This window comes from Dreissena polymorpha, chromosome 5 (assembly GCF_020536995.1).
Source record: "Dreissena polymorpha isolate Duluth1 chromosome 5, UMN_Dpol_1.0, whole genome shotgun sequence".
NCBI classification, from domain to species: Eukaryota; Metazoa; Mollusca; class Bivalvia; order Myida; family Dreissenidae; genus Dreissena; species Dreissena polymorpha.
In genome coordinates, this window is record NC_068359.1 from 46,717,160 (window position 1) to 46,738,033 (window position 20,874).

At 38.4% G+C, this 20,874-nt stretch overlaps 1 long non-coding RNA gene across 14 annotated transcripts; it reads right to left on the reverse strand.

The window, feature by feature from the left end:
- Positions 1-1,420: 1,420 nt before the first annotated feature.
- LOC127882324 (uncharacterized) lies at positions 1,421-20,525 on the reverse strand. 14 transcript variants are annotated; one of them, XR_008050494.1, is made up of 15 exons: positions 19,228-20,525; positions 18,839-18,925; positions 17,056-17,159; positions 16,668-16,754; positions 14,886-14,989; positions 14,498-14,584; positions 12,718-12,821; positions 10,549-12,417; positions 10,161-10,247; positions 8,379-8,482; positions 7,990-8,076; positions 6,207-6,310; positions 5,820-5,906; positions 1,870-1,973; positions 1,421-1,569 (listed from the first exon to the last, which is right to left on the reverse strand). It is a non-coding gene; the product is annotated as an uncharacterized LOC127882324 (long non-coding RNA). The 14 variants fall into 14 exon arrangements; XR_008050498.1 differs by having other exon boundaries at positions 10,549-10,652; positions 12,331-12,417; positions 12,718-14,584; XR_008050487.1 differs by having other exon boundaries at positions 12,718-14,584.
- Positions 20,526-20,874: the final 349 nt, after the last annotated feature.

Consider the following 20,874-nt stretch of genomic DNA (forward strand, 5'->3'; position numbering starts at 1 on the left):
TTTTGTGTTTTCAGCTGAAAACACGTGATTTTGCTTGAACTCAGCAAGATATCCAAACAGAAAAATAAGGCAAAGTAGTGTATGAAAACTTATCTGAGTAGAATTGCCTGACGGGGTTGAAAGCGAAGGCAAATAACAGTGTCGGTCAAATATTGGCAGGCATTTTAACAGAAAGGTTCAAAAAGTAAACAATAATAATAGATACAGATGAAATAAAGACATGCATTAGGTTCATTTTGAGATTGATGCAAATTAATGTCAAAATGTCACTGAAAAACAATACCGAGTGTTTAAGTAGTCTTAGAATATGTCTCCGGAACAGGTTTCGGTGTGATTTTCCAGCATTTACCCCCCGTATACCCCAAGTGCTACAGCCCAATTGCAAACAGCCCTAATTTGGGTCAAAAGACATCTGGCTCTGGCAGGTATTTGCAATACAGAGAGTTTTTGATGGTCAATTGTCAAAATTCTGGCAGACGACTAACTTGGTCGGAAGTTCTTAAAGGTTACGCATGCGCAATTAATTTCCTTCTATATTACATATAAAATAGTTGATGTTCGATATCAATTTTTACCATGACCAAGCGTTTCAACACTATATCATCATACATCATTGGAAAGATAAATGCATAATCTTTTGAAATAATGCATGCAATCAAATTTATGTGTTGTAACTCAAAATATTTACCTTAGAATAGGCACACCAGTTTTGACACATGTGGAGGCGACCATTTTTACTCAAATAGTATGACCTACTCAAAGCAAAGCCGGGAACCATCGACAGAAAAAAGTAGAGCACAAAAATGGCTTTTTTTTCTTATTGCTTACAAATATACCTTCAAATTAATACCAAAAACAACCATTTGCATTCTATTTTACAAATCCTAGGCAGCATTCACTGAACAATGTGTGCTATATATCAAATTGACTGCATGTAACCCTGTAAACAGGAGTTCCGGTTTGGGATTATGTGACCTTTAAGAGAACCCAACCCCTTTAATTTATATAAAAGGCACTTTTCCCACAGGTATAATCAGTTTTGAGACAGATCACAAAGTTCCGGTACAATGACACACAGATTTATTCATAAAAGTCGCCGTTGAAAGCGTCATGCGTAACAGCGTTTCGCGTCAAGAATTATGGAAGAAAGCCAAACTTGGTTTCATCATACATGCAGCACTTAGACTTCATACAAGTCATCACTTTCGATTCTAATAGGCAAAGTTGATGTAACAGATGACTGAAGAAGTGACAAAAATCATCAATGGCAATATTTGTGCATCAAAGCAGGTTTTGAACAGGTTTCGAACAAACTTTTTTTGGGGGGGGGGCACATTTTAGGTAAAATCCATGTAGAAGCAGCATTTCTGATGTCATTTCACCCAACAAAAGGGCTTGCTTGCATGGAATAATACAACACACTTGAATTCCTGACTCAAAAAAAGTGATCGTCAGACATGAGCTTTAAGTCTTTTGCCACACCTGGACCTATGAATCCTAGGCTCGCGTTCCGTCTCGGACAGGCTCCGGAAAGTGTCAGTCTGGCCCGGGTGCTCGATTCCGTGTAATCTGAGGAAACAAAAAGGTTTCTTGTGCACATTTACCAATAACGGTGCCAACTAATGTAAGTGGGATACAATTAGAGTAAGCTTTCAATAGTCTTTGTTGCTTTATTTGCTGCAAAGGGATAAGTCACCATGCCGGAATCACATTGTTGGGCACACTGGTAAAGTTATCGCCTTAAAATGTTGTTTCAGAGCTGCAGTAAATGTAAAACACCCAATTTCCTAATTTTGGGGACAAACGTGTGCCAAGGTATCAAAGAAATCATTTTACAATAGATTTCACTGAAAATAACGGTGTACTAACCTACAAAGACACCGATCCTCTCGACACGACTGGGCGAGTGTTGAGGGCTGTCTCCGAATCAGTCATGCTGTACAGTTTTTGATGGCCTGTCACTTCAGCCGGACCTGTAAACCAATTGGACGACAGTTCAGACAGAGCTATAGACCCATTTCGACAACCGCCTACAAATGCACGCTTAGGTTACGCATAATAATAGTGATAATGGGGTCACTTAAATACAGATTCCCTGGTGTTTTTCATGCGGGGTCTATGACAACAACATTCCTCCAGCAAAGAAAGCATAATATTATTATCATTTTTGTGTTTTCAGCTGAACACTTGATTTTGCTTGAACTCAGCAAGATATCCAAACAGGAAAAATAAGGCAAAGTAGTGTTATGAAAACTTATTCTGAGTAGAATTGCCTGACGGGGTTGAAAGCGAAGGCAAATAACAGTGTCGGTCAAATATTGGCAGGCATTTTTAACAGTAAAAGGTTTCAAAAGTAAACAATAATAATAGATACAGATGAAATAAAGACATGCATTAGGTTCATTTTTGAGATTGATGCAAATTAATGTCAAAATGTCACTGAAAAACAATACCGAGTGTTTAAGTAGTCTTAGATATGTCTCCGGAACAGGTTTCGGTGTGATTTTCCAGCATTTACCCCCCGTATTACCCCAAGTGCTACAGCCCAATTGCAAACAGCCCTAATTTGGGTCAAATGACATCTGGGCAGTTATGTTTTGCAATACAGAGAGTTTTGATGGTCAATTGTCAAAATTCTGGCAGACGACTAACTTGGTCGGAAGTTCTTAAAGGTTACGCATGCGCAATTAATTTCCTTCTATATTACATATAAAATAGTTGATGTTCGATATCAATTTTTACCATGACCAAGCGTTTCAACACTATATCATCATACATCATTGGAAAGATAAATGCATAATCTTTTGAAAATAATGCATGCAATCAAATTCTATGTGTTGTAACTCAAAATATTTACCTTAGAATAGGCACACCAGTTTTGACACATGTGGAGGCGACCATTTTTACTCAAATAGTATGACCTACTTTCAAAGCCGGGAACCATCGACAGAAAAAGTAGAGCACAAAAATGGCTTTTTTTTCTTATTGCTTACAAATATACCTTCAAATTAATACCAAAAACAACCATTTGCATTCTATTTTACAAATCCTAGGCAGCATTCACTGAACAATGTGTGCTATATATCAAATTGACTGCATGTAACCCTGTAAACAGGAGTTCCGGTTTGGGATTATGTGACCTTTAAGAGAACCCAACCCCTTTAAATTTATATAAAAGGCACTTTTCCCACAGGTATAATCAGTTTTGAGACAGATCACAAAGTTCCGGTACAATGACACACAGATTTATTCATAAAAGTCGCCGTGAAAGCGTCATGCGTAACAGCGTTTCGCGTCAAGAATTATGGAAGAAAAGCCAAACTTGGTTTCATCATACATGCAGCACTTAGACTTCATACAAGTCATCACTTTCGATTCTAATAGGCAAAAGTTGATGTAACAGATGACTGAAGAAGTGACAAAAATCATCAATGGCAATATTTGTGCATCAAAGCAGGTTTTGAACAGGTTTCGAACAAACTTTTTTTGGGGGGGGGCGCACATTTTAGGTAAAATCCATGTAGAAGCAGCATTTCTGATGTCATTTCACCCAACAAAAGGGCTTGCTTGCATGGAAATACAACACACTTGAATTCCTGACTCAAAAAAAGTGATCGTCAGACATGAGCTTTAAGTCTTTTGCCACACCTGGACCTATGAATCCTAGGCTCGCGTTCCGTCTCGGACAGGCCTCCGGAAAGTGTCAGTCTGGCCCGGGTGCTCGATTCGTGTAATCTGAGGAAACAAAAAGGTTTCTTGTGCACATTTACCAATAACGGTGCCAACTAATGTAAGTGGGATACAATTAGAGTAAGCTTTCAATAGTCTTTGTTGCTTTATTGCTGCAAGGATAAGTCACCATGCCGGAATCACATTGTTGGGCACACTGGTAAAGTTATCGCCTTAAAATGTTGTTTCAGAGCTGCAGTAAATGTAAAACACCCAATTTTCCTAATTTTGGGGACAAACGTGTGCCAAGGTATCAAAGAAATCATTTTACAATAGATTTCACTGAAAATAACGGTGTACTAACCTACAAAGACACCGATCCTCTCGACACGACTGGGCGAGTGTTGAGGGCTGTCTCCGAATCAGTCATGCTGTACAGTTTTTGATGGCCTGTCACTTCAGCCGGACCTGTAAACCAATTGGACGACAGTTCAGACAGAGCTATAGACCCATTTCGACACCGCCTACAAATGCACGCTTAGGTTTACGCATAATAATAGTGATAATGGGGTCACTTAAATAACAGATTCCCTGGTGTTTTTCATGCGGGGTCTATGACAACAACATTCCTCCAGCAAAGAAAGCATAATATTATTATCATTTTTGTGTTTTCAGCTGAACACTTGAGTTTTGCTTGAACTCAGCAAGATATCCAAACAGGAAAAATAAGGCAAAGTAGTGTTATGAAACTTATTCTGAGTAGAAATTGCCTGACGGGGTTGAAAGGCGAAGGCAAATAACAGTGTCGGTCAAATATTGGCAGGCATTTTTAACAGTAAAAGGTTCAAAAAGTAAACAATAATAATAGATACAGATGAAATAAAGACATGCATTAGGTTCATTTTGAGATTGATGCAAATTAATGTCAAAATGTCACTGAAAAACAATACCGAGTGTTTAAGTAGTCTTAGAATATGTCTCCGGAACAGGTTTCGGTGTGATTTTCCAGCATTTACCCCCCGTATTACCCCAAGTGCTACAGCCCAATTGCAAACAGCCCTAATTTGGGTCAAAATGACATCTGGCAGTTATGTTTTTGCAATACAGAGAGTTTTTGATGGTCAATTGTCAAAATTCTGGCAGACGACTAACTTGGTCGGAAGTTCTTAAAGGTTACGCATGCGCAATTAATTTCCTTCTATATTACATATAAAATAGTTGATGTTCGATATCAATTTTTACCATGACCCAAGCGTTTCAACACTATATCATCATACATCATTGGAAAGATAAATGCATAATCTTTTGAAAATAATGCATGCAATCAAATTCTATGTGTTGTAACTCAAAATATTTACCTTAGAATAGGCACACCAGTTTTGACACATGTGGAGGCGACCATTTTTACTCAAATAGTATGACCTACTTTCAAAGCCGGGAACCATCGACAGAAAAAGTAGAGCACAAAAATGGCTTTTTTTCTTATTGCTTACAAATATACCTTCAAATTAATACCAAAAACAACCATTTGCATTCTATTTTACAAATCCTAGGCAGCATTCACTGAACAATGTGTGCTATATATCAAATTGACTGCATGTAACCCTGTAAACAGGAGTTCCGGTTTGGGATTATGTGACCTTTAAGAGAACCCAACCCCTTTTAAATTTATATAAAAGGCACTTTTCCCACAGGTATAATCAGTTTTGAGACAGATCACAAAGTTCCGGTACAATGACACACAGATTTATTCATAAAAGTCGCCGTTGAAAAGCGTCATGCGTAACAGCGTTTCGCGTCAAGAATTATGGAAGAAAAGCCAACTTGGTTTCATCATACATGCAGCACTTAGACTTCATACAAGTCATCACTTTCGATTCTAATAGGCAAAGTTGATGTAACAGATGACTGAAGAAGTGACAAAAATCATCAATGGCAATATTTGTGCATCAAAGCAGGTTTTGAACAGGTTTCGAACAAACTTTTTTTGGGGGGGGGGGCACATTTTAGGTAAAATCCATGTAGAAGCAGCATTTCTGGATGTCATTTCACCCAACAAAAGGGCTTGCTTGCATGGAAATACAACACACTTGAATTCCTGACTCAAAAAAAGTGATCGTCAGACATGAGCTTTAAGTCTTTTGCCACACCTGGACCTATGAATCCTAGGCTCGCGTTCCGTCTCGGACAGGCTCCGGAAAGTGTCAGTCTGGCCCGGGTGCTCGATTCCGTGTAATCTGAGGAAACAAAAAGGTTTTCTTGTGCACATTTACCAATAACGGTGCCAACTAATGTAAGTGGGATACAATTAGAGTAAGCTTTCAATAGTCTTTGTTGCTTTATTGCTGCAAAGGGATAAGTCACCATGCCGGAATCACATTGTTGGGCACACTGGTAAAGTTATCGCCTTAAATGTTGTTTCAGAGCTGCAGTAAATGTAAAACACCCAATTTTCCTAATTTTGGGGACAAACGTGTGCCAAGGTATCAAAGAAATCATTTTACAATAGATTTCACTGAAAATAACGGTGTACTAACCTACAAAGACACCGATCCTCTCGACACGACTGGGCGAGTGTTGAGGGCTGTCTCCGAATCAGTCATGCTGTACAGTTTTTGATGGCCTGTCACTTCAGCCGGACCTGTAAACCAATTGGACGACAGTTCAGACAGAGCTATAGACCCATTTCGACACCGCCTACAAATGCACGCTTAGGTTTACGCATAATAATAGTGATAATGGGGTCACTTAAATACAGATTCCCTGGTGTTTTTCATGCGGGGTCTATGACAACAACATTCCTCCAGCAAAGAAAGCATAATATTATTATCATTTTTGTGTTTTCAGCTGAACACTTGATTTTGCTTGAACTCAGCAAGATATCCAAACAGGAAAAATAAGGCAAAGTAGTGTTATGAAAACTTATTCTGAGTAGAATTGCCTGACGGGGTTGAAAGCGAAGGCAAATAACAGTGTCGGTCAAATATTGGCAGGCATTTTTAACAGTAAAAGGTTCAAAAAGTAAACAATAATAATAGATACAGATGAAATAAAGACATGCATTAGGTTCATTTTGAGATTGATGCAAATTAATGTCAAAATGTCACTGAAAAAACAATACCGAGTGTTTAAGTAGTCTTAGAATATGTCTCCGGAACAGGTTTCGGTGTGATTTTCCAGCATTTACCCCCCGTATTACCCCAAGTGCTACAGCCCAATTGCAAACAGCCCTAATTTGGGTCAAAATGACATCTGGCAGTTATGTTTTGCAATACAGAGAGTTTTTGATGGTCAATTGTCAAAATTCTGGCAGACGACTAACTTGGTCGGAAGTTCTTAAAGGTTACGCATGCGCAATTAATTTCCTTCTATATTACATATAAAATAGTTGATGTTCGATATCAATTTTTACCATGACCAAGCGTTTCAACACTATATCATCATACATCATTGGAAAGATAAATGCATAATCTTTTGAAAATAATGCATGCAATCAAATTCTATGTGTTGTAACTCAAAATATTTACCTTAGAATAGGCACACCAGTTTTGACACATGTGGAGGCGACCATTTTTACTCAAATAGTATGACCTACTTTCAAAGCCGGGAACCATCGACAGAAAAAGTAGAGCACAAAAATGGCTTTTTTTTTTCTTATTGCTTACAAATATACCTTCAAATTAATACCAAAAAACAACCATTTGCATTCTATTTTACAAATCCTAGGCAGCATTCACTGAACAATGTGTGCTATATATCAAATTGACTGCATGTAACCCTGTAAACAGGAGTTCCGGTTTGGGATTATGTGACCTTTAAGAGAACCCAACCCCTTTAAATTTATATAAAAGGCACTTTTCCCACAGGTATAATCAGTTTTGAGACAGATCACAAAGTTCCGGTACAATGACACACAGATTATTCATAAAAGTCGCCGTTGAAAGCGTCATGCGTAACAGCGTTTCGCGTCAAGAATTATGGAAGAAAAGCCAAACTTGGTTTCATCATACATGCAGCACTTAGACTTCATACAAGTCATCACTTTCGATTCTAATAGGCAAAGTTGATGTAACAGATGACTGAAGAAGTGACAAAAATCATCAATGGCAATATTTGTGCATCAAAGCAGGTTTTGAACAGGTTTCGAACAAACTTTTTTTGGGGGGGGGGGCACATTTTAGGTAAAATCCATGTAGAAGCAGCATTTCTGATGTCATTTCACCCAACAAAAGGGCTTGCTTGCATGGAAATACAACACACTTGAATTCCTGACTCAAAAAAAGTGATCGTCAGACATGAGCTTTAAGTCTTTTGCCACACCTGGACCTATGAATCCTAGGCTCGCGTTCCGTCTCGGACAGGCTCCGGAAAGTGTCAGTCTGGCCCGGGTGCTCGATTCCGTGTAATCTGAGGAAACAAAAAGGTTTCTTGTGCACATTTACCAATAACGGTTGCCAACTAATGTAAGTGGGATACAATTAGAGTAAGCTTTCAATAGTCTTTGTTGCTTTATTTGCTGCAAAGGGATAAGTCACCATGCCGGAATCACATTGTTGGGCACACTGGTAAAGTTATCGCCTTAAAATGTTGTTTCAGAGCTGCAGTAAATGTAAAACACCCAATTTTCCTAATTTTGGGGACAAACGTGTGCCAAGGTATCAAAGAAATCATTTTACAATAGATTTCACTGAAAATAACGGTGTACTAACCTACAAAGACACCGATCCTCTCGACACGACTGGGCGAGTGTTGAGGGCTGTCTCCGAATCAGTCATGCTGTACAGTTTTTGATGGCCTGTCACTTCAGCCGGACCTGTAAACCAATTGGACGACAGTTCAGACAGAGCTATAGACCCATTTCGACACCGCCTACAAATGCACGCTTAGGTTTACGCATAATAATAGTGATAATGGGGTCACTTAAATACAGATTCCCTGGTGTTTTTCATGCGGGGTCTATGACAACAACATTCCTCCAGCAAAGAAAGCATAATATTATTATCATTTTTGTGTTTTCAGCTGAACACTTGATTTTGCTTGAACTCAGCAAGATATCCAAACAGGAAAAATAAGGCAAAGTAGTGTTATGAAAACTTATTCTGAGTAGAATTGCCTGACGGGGTTGAAAGCGAAGGCAAATAACAGTGTCGGTCAAATATTGGCAGGCATTTTTAACAGTAAAAGGTTCAAAAAGTAAACAATAATAATAGATACAGATGAAATAAAGACATGCATTAGGTTCATTTTTGAGATTGATGCAAATTAATGTCAAAATGTCACTGAAAAACAATACCGAGTGTTTAAGTAGTCTTAGAATATGTCTCCGGAACAGGTTTCGGTGTGATTTTCCAGCATTTACCCCCCGTATTACCCCAAGTGCTACAGCCCAATTGCAAACAGCCCTAATTTGGGTCAAAATGACATCTGGCAGTTATGTTTTGCAATACAGAGAGTTTTTGATGGTCAATTGTCAAAATTCTGGCAGACGGACTAACTTGGTCGGAAGTTCTTAAAGGTTACGCATGCGCAATTAATTTCCTTCTATATTACATATAAAATAGTTGATGTTCGATATCAATTTTTACCATGACCAAGCGTTTCAACACTATATCATCATACATCATTGGAAAGATAAATGCATAATCTTTTGAAAATAATGCATGCAATCAAATTCTATGTGTTGTAACTCAAAATATTTACCTTAGAATAGGCACACCAGTTTTGACACATGTGGAGGCGACCATTTTTACTCAAATAGTATGACCTACTTTCAAAGCCGGGAACCATCGACAGAAAAAGTAGAGCACAAAAATGGCTTTTTTTTTCTTATTGCTTACAAATATACCTTCAAATTAATACCAAAAACAACCATTTGCATTCTATTTTACAAATCCTAGGCAGCATTCACTGAACAATGTGTGCTATATATCAAATTGACTGCATGTAACCCTGTAAACAGGAGTTCCGGTTTGGGATTATGTGACCTTTAAGAGAACCCAACCCCTTTAAATTTATATAAAAGGCACTTTTCCCACAGGTATAATCAGTTTTGAGACAGATCACAAAGTTCCGGTACAATGACACACAGATTTATTCATAAAAGTCGCCGTTGAAAGCGTCATGCGTAACAGCGTTTCGCGTCAAGAATTATGGAAGAAAAGCCAAACTTGGTTTCATCATACATGCAGCACTTAGACTTCATACAAGTCATCACTTTCGATTCTAATAGGCAAAGTTGATGTAACAGATGACTGAAGAAGTGACAAAAATCATCAATGGCAATATTTGTGCATCAAAGCAGGTTTTGAACAGGTTTCGAACAAACTTTTTTTGGGGGGGGGGCACATTTTAGGTAAAATCCATGTAGAAGCAGCATTTCTGATGTCATTTCACCCAACAAAAGGGCTTGCTTGCATGGAAATACAACACACTTGAATTCCTGACTCAAAAAAAGTGATCGTCAGACATGAGCTTTAAGTCTTTTGCCACACCTGGACCTATGAATCCTAGGCTCGCGTTCCGTCTCGGACAGGCTCCGGAAAGTGTCAGTCTGGCCCGGGTGCTCGATTCCGTGTAATCTGAGGAAACAAAAAGGTTTCTTGTGCACATTTACCAATAACGGTGCCAACTAATGTAAGTGGGATACAATTAGAGTAAGCTTTCAATAGTCTTTGTTGCTTTATTTGCTGCAAAGGGATAAGTCACCATGCCGGAATCACATTGTTGGGCACACTGGTAAAGTTATCGCCTTAAAATGTTGTTTCAGAGCTGCAGTAAATGTAAAACACCCAATTTTCCTAATTTTGGGGACAAACGTGTGCCAAGGTATCAAAGAAATCATTTTACAATAGATTTCACTGAAAATAACGGTGTACTAACCTACAAAGACACCGATCCTCTCGACACGACTGGGCGAGTGTTGAGGGCTGTCTCCGAATCAGTCATGCTGTACAGTTTTTGATGGCCTGTCACTTCAGCCGGACCTGTAAACCAATTGGACGACAGTTCAGACAGAGCTATAGACCCATTTCGACACCGCCTACAAATGCACGCTTAGGTTTACGCATAATAATAGTGATAATGGGGTCACTTAAATACAGATTCCCTGGTGTTTTTCATGCGGGGTCTATGACAACAACATTCCTCCAGCAAAGAAAGCATAATATTATTATCATTTTTGTGTTTTCAGCTGAACACTTGATTTTGCTTGAACTCAGCAAGATATCCAAACAGGAAAAATAAGGCAAAGTAGTGTTATGAAAACTTATTCTGAGTAGAATTGCCTGACGGGGTTGAAAGCGAAGGCAAATAACAGTGTCGGTCAAATATTGGCAGGCATTTTTAACAGTAAAAGGTTCAAAAAGTAAACAATAATAATAGATACAGATGAAATAAAGACATGCATTAGGTTCATTTTTGAGATTGATGCAAATTAATGTCAAAATGTCACTGAAAAACAATACCGAGTGTTTAAGTAGTCTTAGAATATGTCTCCGGAACAGGTTTCGGTGTGATTTTCCAGCATTTACCCCCCGTATTACCCCAAGTGCTACAGCCCAATTGCAAACAGCCCTAATTTGGGTCAAAATGACATCTGGCAGTTATGTTTTGCAATACAGAGAGTTTTTGATGGTCAATTGTCAAAATTCTGGCAGACGACTAACTTGGTCGGAAGTTCTTAAAGGTTACGCATGCGCAATTAATTTCCTTCTATATTACATATAAAATAGTTGATGTTCGATATCAATTTTTACCATGACCAAGCGTTTCAACACTATATCATCATACATCATTGGAAAGATAAATGCATAATCTTTTGAAAATAATGCATGCAATCAAATTCTATGTGTTGTAACTCAAAATATTTACCTTAGAATAGGCACACCAGTTTTGACACATGTGGAGGCGACCATTTTTACTCAAATAGTATGACCTACTTTCAAAGCCGGGAACCATCGACAGAAAAAGTAGAGCACAAAAATGGCTTTTTTTTCTTATTGCTTACAAATATACCTTCAAATTAATACCAAAAACAACCATTTGCATTCTATTTTACAAATCCTAGGCAGCATTCACTGAACAATGTGTGCTATATATCAAATTGACTGCATGTAACCCTGTAAACAGGAGTTCCGGTTTGGGATTATGTGACCTTTAAGAGAACCCAACCCCTTTAAATTTATATAAAAGGCACTTTTCCCACAGGTATAATCAGTTTTGAGACAGATCACAAAGTTCCGGTACAATGACACACAGATTTATTCATAAAAGTCGCCGTTGAAAGCGTCATGCGTAACAGCGTTTCGCGTCAAGAATTATGGAAGAAAAGCCAAACTTGGTTTCATCATACATGCAGCACTTAGACTTCATACAAGTCATCACTTTCGATTCTAATAGGCAAAGTTGATGTAACAGATGACTGAAGAAGTGACAAAAATCATCAATGGCAATATTTGTGCATCAAAGCAGGTTTTGAACAGGTTTCGAACAAACTTTTTTTGGGGGGGGGGGGCACATTTTAGGTAAAATCCATGTAGAAGCAGCATTTCTGATGTCATTTCACCCAACAAAAGGGCTTGCTTGCATGGAAATACAACACACTTGAATTCCTGACTCAAAAAAAGTGATCGTCAGACATGAGCTTTAAGTCTTTTGCCACACCTGGACCTATGAATCCTAGGCTCGCGTTCCGTCTCGGACAGGCTCCGGAAAGTGTCAGTCTGGCCCGGGTGCTCGATTCCGTGTAATCTGAGGAAACAAAAGGTTTCTTGTGCACATTTACCAATAACGGTGCCAACTAATGTAAGTGGGATACAATTAGAGTAAGCTTTCAATAGTCTTTGTTGCTTTATTTGCTGCAAAGGGATAAGTCACCATGCCGGAATCACATTGTTGGGCACACTGGTAAAGTTATCGCCTTAAAATGTTGTTTCAGAGCTGCAGTAAATGTAAAACACCCAATTTTCCTAATTTTGGGGACAAACGTGTGCCAAGGTATCAAAGAAATCATTTTACAATAGATTTCACTGAAAATAACGGTGTACTAACCTACAAAGACACCGATCCTCTCGACACGACTGGGCGAGTGTTGAGGGCTGTCTCCGAATCAGTCATGCTGTACAGTTTTTGATGGCCTGTCACTTCAGCCGGACCTGTAAACCAATTGGACGACAGTTCAGACAGAGCTATAGACCCATTTCGACACCGCCTACAAATGCACGCTTAGGTTTACGCATAATAATAGTGATAATGGGGTCACTTAAATACAGATTCCCTGGTGTTTTTCATGCGGGGTCTATGACAACAACATTCCTCCAGCAAAGAAAGCATAATATTATTATCATTTTTGTGTTTTCAGCTGAACACTTGATTTTGCTTGAACTCAGCAAGATATCCAAACAGGAAAAATAAGGCAAAGTAGTGTTATGAAAACTTATTCTGAGTAGAATTGCCTGACGGGGTTGAAAGCGAAGGCAAATAACAGTGTCGGTCAAATATTGGCAGGCATTTTTAACAGTAAAAGGTTCAAAAAGTAAACAATAATAATAGATACAGATGAAATAAAGACATGCATTAGGTTCATTTTTGAGATTGATGCAAATTAATGTCAAAATGTCACTGAAAAACAATACCGAGTGTTTAAGTAGTCTTAGAATATGTCTCCGGAACAGGTTTCGGTGTGATTTTCCAGCATTTACCCCCCGTATTACCCCAAGTGCTACAGCCCAATTGCAAACAGCCCTAATTTGGGTCAAAATGACATCTGGCAGTTATGTTTTGCAATACAGAGAGTTTTTGATGGTCAATTGTCAAAATTCTGGCAGACGACTAACTTGGTCGGAAGTTCTTAAAGGTTACGCATGCGCAATTAATTTCCTTCTATATTACATATAAAATAGTTGATGTTCGATATCAATTTTTACCATGACCAAGCGTTTCAACACTATATCATCATACATCATTGGAAAGATAAATGCATAATCTTTTGAAAATAATGCATGCAATCAAATTCTATGTGTTGTAACTCAAAATATTTACCTTAGAATAGGCACACCAGTTTTGACACATGTGGAGGCGACCATTTTTACTCAAATAGTATGACCTACTTTCAAAGCCGGGAACCATCGACAGAAAAAGTAGAGCACAAAAATGGCTTTTTTTTCTTATTGCTTACAAATATACCTTCAAATTAATACCAAAAACAACCATTTGCATTCTATTTTACAAATCCTAGGCAGCATTCACTGAACAATGTGTGCTATATATCAAATTGACTGCATGTAACCCTGTAAACAGGAGTTCCGGTTTGGGATTATGTGACCTTTAAGAGAACCCAACCCCTTTAAATTTATATAAAAGGCACTTTTCCCACAGGTATAATCAGTTTTGAGACAGATCACAAAGTTCCGGTACAATGACACACAGATTTATTCATAAAAGTCGCCGTTGAAAGCGTCATGCGTAACAGCGTTTCGCGTCAAGAATTATGGAAGAAAAGCCAAACTTGGTTTCATCATACATGCAGCACTTAGACTTCATACAAGTCATCACTTTCGATTCTAATAGGCAAAGTTGATGTAACAGATGACTGAAGAAGTGACAAAAATCATCAATGGCAATATTTGTGCATCAAAGCAGGTTTTGAACAGGTTTCGAACAAACTTTTTTTGGGGGGGGGGCACATTTTAGGTAAAATCCATGTAGAAGCAGCATTTCTGATGTCATTTCACCCAACAAAAGGGCTTGCTTGCATGGAAATACAACACACTTGAATTCCTGACTCAAAAAAAGTGATCGTCAGACATGAGCTTTAAGTCTTTTGCCACACCTGGACCTATGAATCCTAGGCTCGCGTTCCGTCTCGGACAGGCTCCGGAAAGTGTCAGTCTGGCCCGGGTGCTCGATTCCGTGTAATCTGAGGAAACAAAAAGGTTTCTTGTGCACATTTACCAATAACGGTGCCAACTAATGTAAGTGGGATACAATTAGAGTAAGCTTTCAATAGTCTTTGTTGCTTTATTTGCTGCAAAGGGATAAGTCACCATGCCGGAATCACATTGTTGGGCACACTGGTAAAGTTATCGCCTTAAAATGTTGTTTCAGAGCTGCAGTAAATGTAAAACACCCAATTTTCCTAATTTTGGGGACAAACGTGTGCCAAGGTATCAAAGAAATCATTTTACAATAGATTTCACTGAAAATAACGGTGTACTAACCTACAAAGACACCGATCCTCTCGACACGACTGGGCGAGTGTTGAGGGCTGTCTCCGAATCAGTCATGCTGTACAGTTTTTGATGGCCTGTCACTTCAGCCGGACCTGTAAACCAATTGGACGACAGTTCAGACAGAGCTATAGACCCATTTCGACACCGCCTACAAATGCACGCTTAGGTTTACGCATAATAATAGTGATAATGGGGTCACTTAAATACAGATTCCCTGGTGTTTTTCATGCGGGGGTCTATGACAACAACATTCCTCCAGCAAAGAAAGCATAATATTATTATCATTTTTGTGTTTTCAGCTGAACACTTGATTTTGCTTGAACTCAGCAAGATATCCAAACAGGAAAAATAAGGCAAAGTAGTGTTATGAAAACTTATTCTGAGTAGAATTGCCTGACGGGGTTGAAAGCGAAGGCAAATAACAGTGTCGGTCAAATATTGGCAGGCATTTTTAACAGTAAAAGGTTCAAAAAGTAAACAATAATAATAGATACAGATGAAATAAAGACATGCATTAGGTTCATTTTTGAGATTGATGCAAATTAATGTCAAAATGTCACTGAAAAACAATACCGAGTGTTTAAGTAGTCTTAGAATATGTCTCCGGAACAGGTTTCGGTGTGATTTTCCAGCATTTACCCCCCGTATTACCCCAAGTGCTACAGCCCAATTGCAAACAGCCCTAATTTGGGTCAAAATGACATCTGGCAGTTATGTTTTGCAATACAGAGAGTTTTTGATGGTCAATTGTCAAAATTCTGGCAGACGACTAACTTGGTCGGAAGTTCTTAAAGGTTACGCATGCGCAATTAATTTCCTTCTATATTACATATAAAATAGTTGATGTTCGATATCAATTTTTACCATGACCAAGCGTTTCAACACTATATCATCATACATCATTGGAAAGATAAATGCATAATCTTTTGAAAATAATGCATGCAATCAAATTCTATGTGTTGTAACTCAAAATATTTACCTTAGAATAGGCACACCAGTTTTGACACATGTGGAGGCGACCATTTTTACTCAAATAGTATGACCTACTTTCAAAGCCGGGAACCATCGACAGAAAAAGTAGAGCACAAAAATGGCTTTTTTTTCTTATTGCTTACAAATATACCTTCAAATTAATACCAAAAACAACCATTTGCATTCTATTTTACAAATCCTAGGCAGCATTCACTGAACAATGTGTGCTATATATCAAATTGACTGCATGTAACCCTGTAAACAGGAGTTCCGGTTTGGGATTATGTGACCTTTAAGAGAACCCAACCCCTTTAAATTTATATAAAAGGCACTTTTCCCACAGGTATAATCAGTTTTGAGACAGATCACAAAGTTCCGGTACAATGACACACAGATTTATTCATAAAAGTCGCCGTTGAAAGCGTCATGCGTAACAGCGTTTCGCGTCAAGAATTATGGAAGAAAAGCCAAACTTGGTTTCATCATACATGCAGCACTTAGACTTCATACAAGTCATCACTTTCGATTCTAATAGGCAAAGTTGATGTAACAGATGACTGAAGAAGTGACAAAAATCATCAATGGCAATATTTGTGCATCAAAGCAGGTTTTGAACAGGTTTCGAACAAACTTTTTTTGGGGGGGGGGGCACATTTTAGGTAAAATCCATGTAGAAGCAGCATTTCTGATGTCATTTCACCCAACAAAAGGGCTTGCTTGCATGGAAATACAACACACTTGAATTCCTGACTCAAAAAAAGTGATCGTCAGACATGAGCTTTAAGTCTTTTGCCACACCTGGACCTATGAATCCTAGGCTCGCGTTCCGTCTCGGACAGGCTCCGGAAAGTGTCAGTCTGGCCCGGGTGCTCGATTCCGTGTAATCTGAGGAAACAAAAAGGTTTCTTGTGCACATTTACCAATAACGGTGCCAACTAATGTAAGTGGGATACAATTAGAGTAAGCTTTCAATAGTCTTTGTTGCTTTATTTGCTGCAAAGGGATAAGTCACCATGCCGGAATCACATTGTTGGGCACACTGGTAAAGTTATCGCCTTAAAATGTTGTTTCAGAGCTGCAGTAAATGTAAAACACCCAATTTTCCTAATTTTGGGGACAAACGTGTGCCAAGGTATCAAAGAAATCATTTTACAATAGATTTCACTGAAAATAACGGTGTACTAACCTACAAAGACACCGATCCTCTCGACACGACTGGGCGAGTGTTGAGGGCTGTCTCCGAATCAGTCATGCTGTACAGTTTTTGATGGCCTGTCACTTCAGCCGGACCTGTAAACCAATTGGACGACAGTTCAGACAGAGCTATAGACCCATTTCGACACCGCCTACAAATGCACGCTTAGGTTTACGCATAATAATAGTGATAATGGGGTCACTTAAATACAGATTCCCTGGTGTTTTTCATGCGGGGGTCTATGACAACAACATTCCTCCAGCAAAGAAAGCATAATATTATTATCATTTTTGTGTTTTCAGCTGAACACTTGATTTTGCTTGAACTCAGCAAGATATCCAAACAGGAAAAATAAGGCAAAGTAGTGTTATGAAAACTTATTCTGAGTAGAATTGCCTGACGGGGTTGAAAGCGAAGGCAAATAACAGTGTCGGTCAAATATTGGCAGGCATTTTTAACAGTAAAAGGTTCAAAAAGTAAACAATAATAATAGATACAGATGAAATAAAGACATGCATTAGGTTCATTTTTGAGATTGATGCAAATTAATGTCAAAATGTCACTGAAAAACAATACCGAGTGTTTAAGTAGTCTTAGAATATGTCTCCGGAACAGGTTTCGGTGTGATTTTCCAGCATTTACCCCCCGTATTACCCCAAGTGCTACAGCCCAATTGCAAACAGCCCTAATTTGGGTCAAAATGACATCTGGCAGTTATGTTTTGCAATACAGAGAGTTTTTGATGGTCAATTGTCAAAATTCTGGCAGACGACTAACTTGGTCGGAAGTTCTTAAAGGTTACGCATGCGCAATTAATTTCCTTCTATATTACATATAAAATAGTTGATGTTCGATATCAATTTTTACCATGACCAAGCGTTTCAACACTATATCATCATACATCATTGGAAAGATAAATGCATAATCTTTTGAAAATAATGCATGCAATCAAATTCTATGTGTTGTAACTCAAAATATTTACCTTAGAATAGGCACACCAGTTTTGACACATGTGGAGGCGACCATTTTTACTCAAATAGTATGACCTACTTTCAAAGCCGGGAACCATCGACAGAAAAAGTAGAGCACAAAAATGGCTTTTTTTTCTTATTGCTTACAAATATACCTTCAAATTAATACCAAAAACAACCATTTGCATTCTATTTTACAAATCCTAGGCAGCATTCACTGAACAATGTGTGCTATATATCAAATTGACTGCATGTAACCCTGTAAACAGGAGTTCCGGTTTGGGATTATGTGACCTTTAAGAGAACCCAACCCCTTTAAATTTATATAAAAGGCACTTTTCCCACAGGTATAATCAGTTTTGAGACAGATCACAAAGTTCCGGTACAATGACACACAGATTTATTCATAAAAGTCGCCGTTGAAAGCGTCATGCGTAACAGCGTTTCGCGTCAAGAATTATGGAAGAAAAGCCAAACTTGGTTTCATCATACATGCAGCACTTAGACTTCATACAAGTCATCACTTTCGATTCTAATAGGCAAAGTTGATGTAACAGATGACTGAAGAAGTGACAAAAATCATCAATGGCAATATTTGTGCATCAAAGCAGGTTTTGAACAGGTTTCGAACAAACTTTTTTTGGGGGGGGGGGGCACATTTTAGGTAAAATCCATGTAGAAGCAGCATTTCTGATGTCATTTCACCCAACAAAAGGGCTTGCTTGCATGGAAATACAACACACTTGAATTCCTGACTCAAAAAAAGTGATCGTCAGACATGAGCTTTAAGTCTTTTGCCACACCTGGACCTATGAATCCTAGGCTCGCGTTCCGTCTCGGACAGGCTCCGGAAAGTGTCAGTCTGGCCCGGGTGCTCGATTCCGTGTAATCTGAGGAAACAAAAAGGTTTCTTGTGCACATTTACCAATAACGGTGCCAACTAATGTAAGTGGGATACAATTAGAGTAAGCTTTCAATAGTCTTTGTTGCTTTATTTGCTGCAAAGGGATAAGTCACCATGCCGGAATCACATTGTTGGGCACACTGGTAAAGTTATCGCCTTAAAATGTTGTTTCAGAGCTGCAGTAAATGTAAAACACCCCAATTTTCCTAATTTTGGGGACAAACGTGTGCCAAGGTATCAAAGAAATCATTTTACAATAGATTTCACTGAAAATAACGGTGTACTAACCTACAAAGACACCGATCCTCTCGACACGACTGGGCGAGTGTTGAGGGCTGTCTCCGAATCAGTCATGCTGTACAGTTTTTGATGGCCTGTCACTTCAGCCGGACCTGTAAACCAATTGGACGACAGTTCAGACAGAGCTATAGACCCATTTCGACACCGCCTACAAATGCACGCTTAGGTTTACGCATAATAATAGTGATAATGGGGTCACTTAAATACAGATTCCCTGGTGTTTTTCATGCGGGGTCTATGACAACAACATTCCTCCAGCAAAGAAAGCATAATATTATTATCATTTTTGTGTTTTCAGCTGAACACTTGATTTTGCTTGAACTCAGCAAGATATCCAAACAGGAAAAATAAGGCAAAGTAGTGTTATGAAAACTTATTCTGAGTAGAATTGCCTGACGGGGTTGAAAGCGAAGGCAAATAACAGTGTCGGTCAAATATTGGCAGGCATTTTTAACAGTAAAAGGTTCAAAAAGTAAACAATAATAATAGATACAGATGAAATAAAGACATGCATTAGGTTCATTTTTGAGATTGATGCAAATTAATGTCAAAATGTCACTGAAAAACAATACCGAGTGTTTAAGTAGTCTTAGAATATGTCTCCGGAACAGGTTTCGGTGTGATTTTCCAGCATTTACCCCCCGTATTACCCCAAGTGCTACAGCCCAATTGCAAACAGCCCTAATTTGGGTCAAAATGACATCTGGCAGTTATGTTTTGCAATACAGAGAGTTTTTGATGGTCAATTGTCAAAATTCTGGCAGACGACTAACTTGGTCGGAAGTTCTTAAAGGTTACGCATGCGCAATTAATTTCCTTCTATATTACATATAAAATAGTTGATGTTCGATATCAATTTTTACCATGACCAAGCGTTTCAACACTATATCATCATACATCATTGGAAAGATAAATGCATAATCTTTTGAAAATAATGCATGCAATCAAATTCTATGTGTTGTAACTCAAAATATTTACCTTAGAATAGGCACACCAGTTTTGACACATGTGGAGGCGACCATTTTTACTCAAATAGTATGACCTACTTTCAAAGCCGGGAACCATCGACAGAAAAAGTAGAGCACAAAAATGGCTTTTTTTTCTTATTGCTTACAAATATACCTTCAAATTAATACCAAAAACAACCATTTGCATTCTATTTTACAAATCCTAGGCAGCATTCACTGAACAATGTGTGCTATATATCAAATTGACTGCATGTAACCCTGTAAACAGGAGTTCCGGTTTGGGATTATGTGACCTTTAAGAGAACCCAACCCCTTTAAATTTATATAAAAGGCACTTTTCCCCATTAAACTCCTCACAGTAGTTACTTCCCTTGGGCATGTGCGCGGTCATTCTGGTCACAATATACTAAATAGTTTCCCTATATAATTCAATGTAAAAGCGACATCTTTAAGCGAAAATAAATGCAACATTTTGCACATAGAGACCCCCATAACCAAACCTTTTCTTAAAGGCCATTCTAAGCGTAATCGATTTATGCAATAAAAAAGATATGTCATGTACAATGCAAAAAAGAACTTGACACAAATCAAAATCGACTGTTTTTGCAACATTTTTTTTCGTCCGTTTCTTAGTGGAATGTAACCTTTTTCAGTGCAATGGTTTACT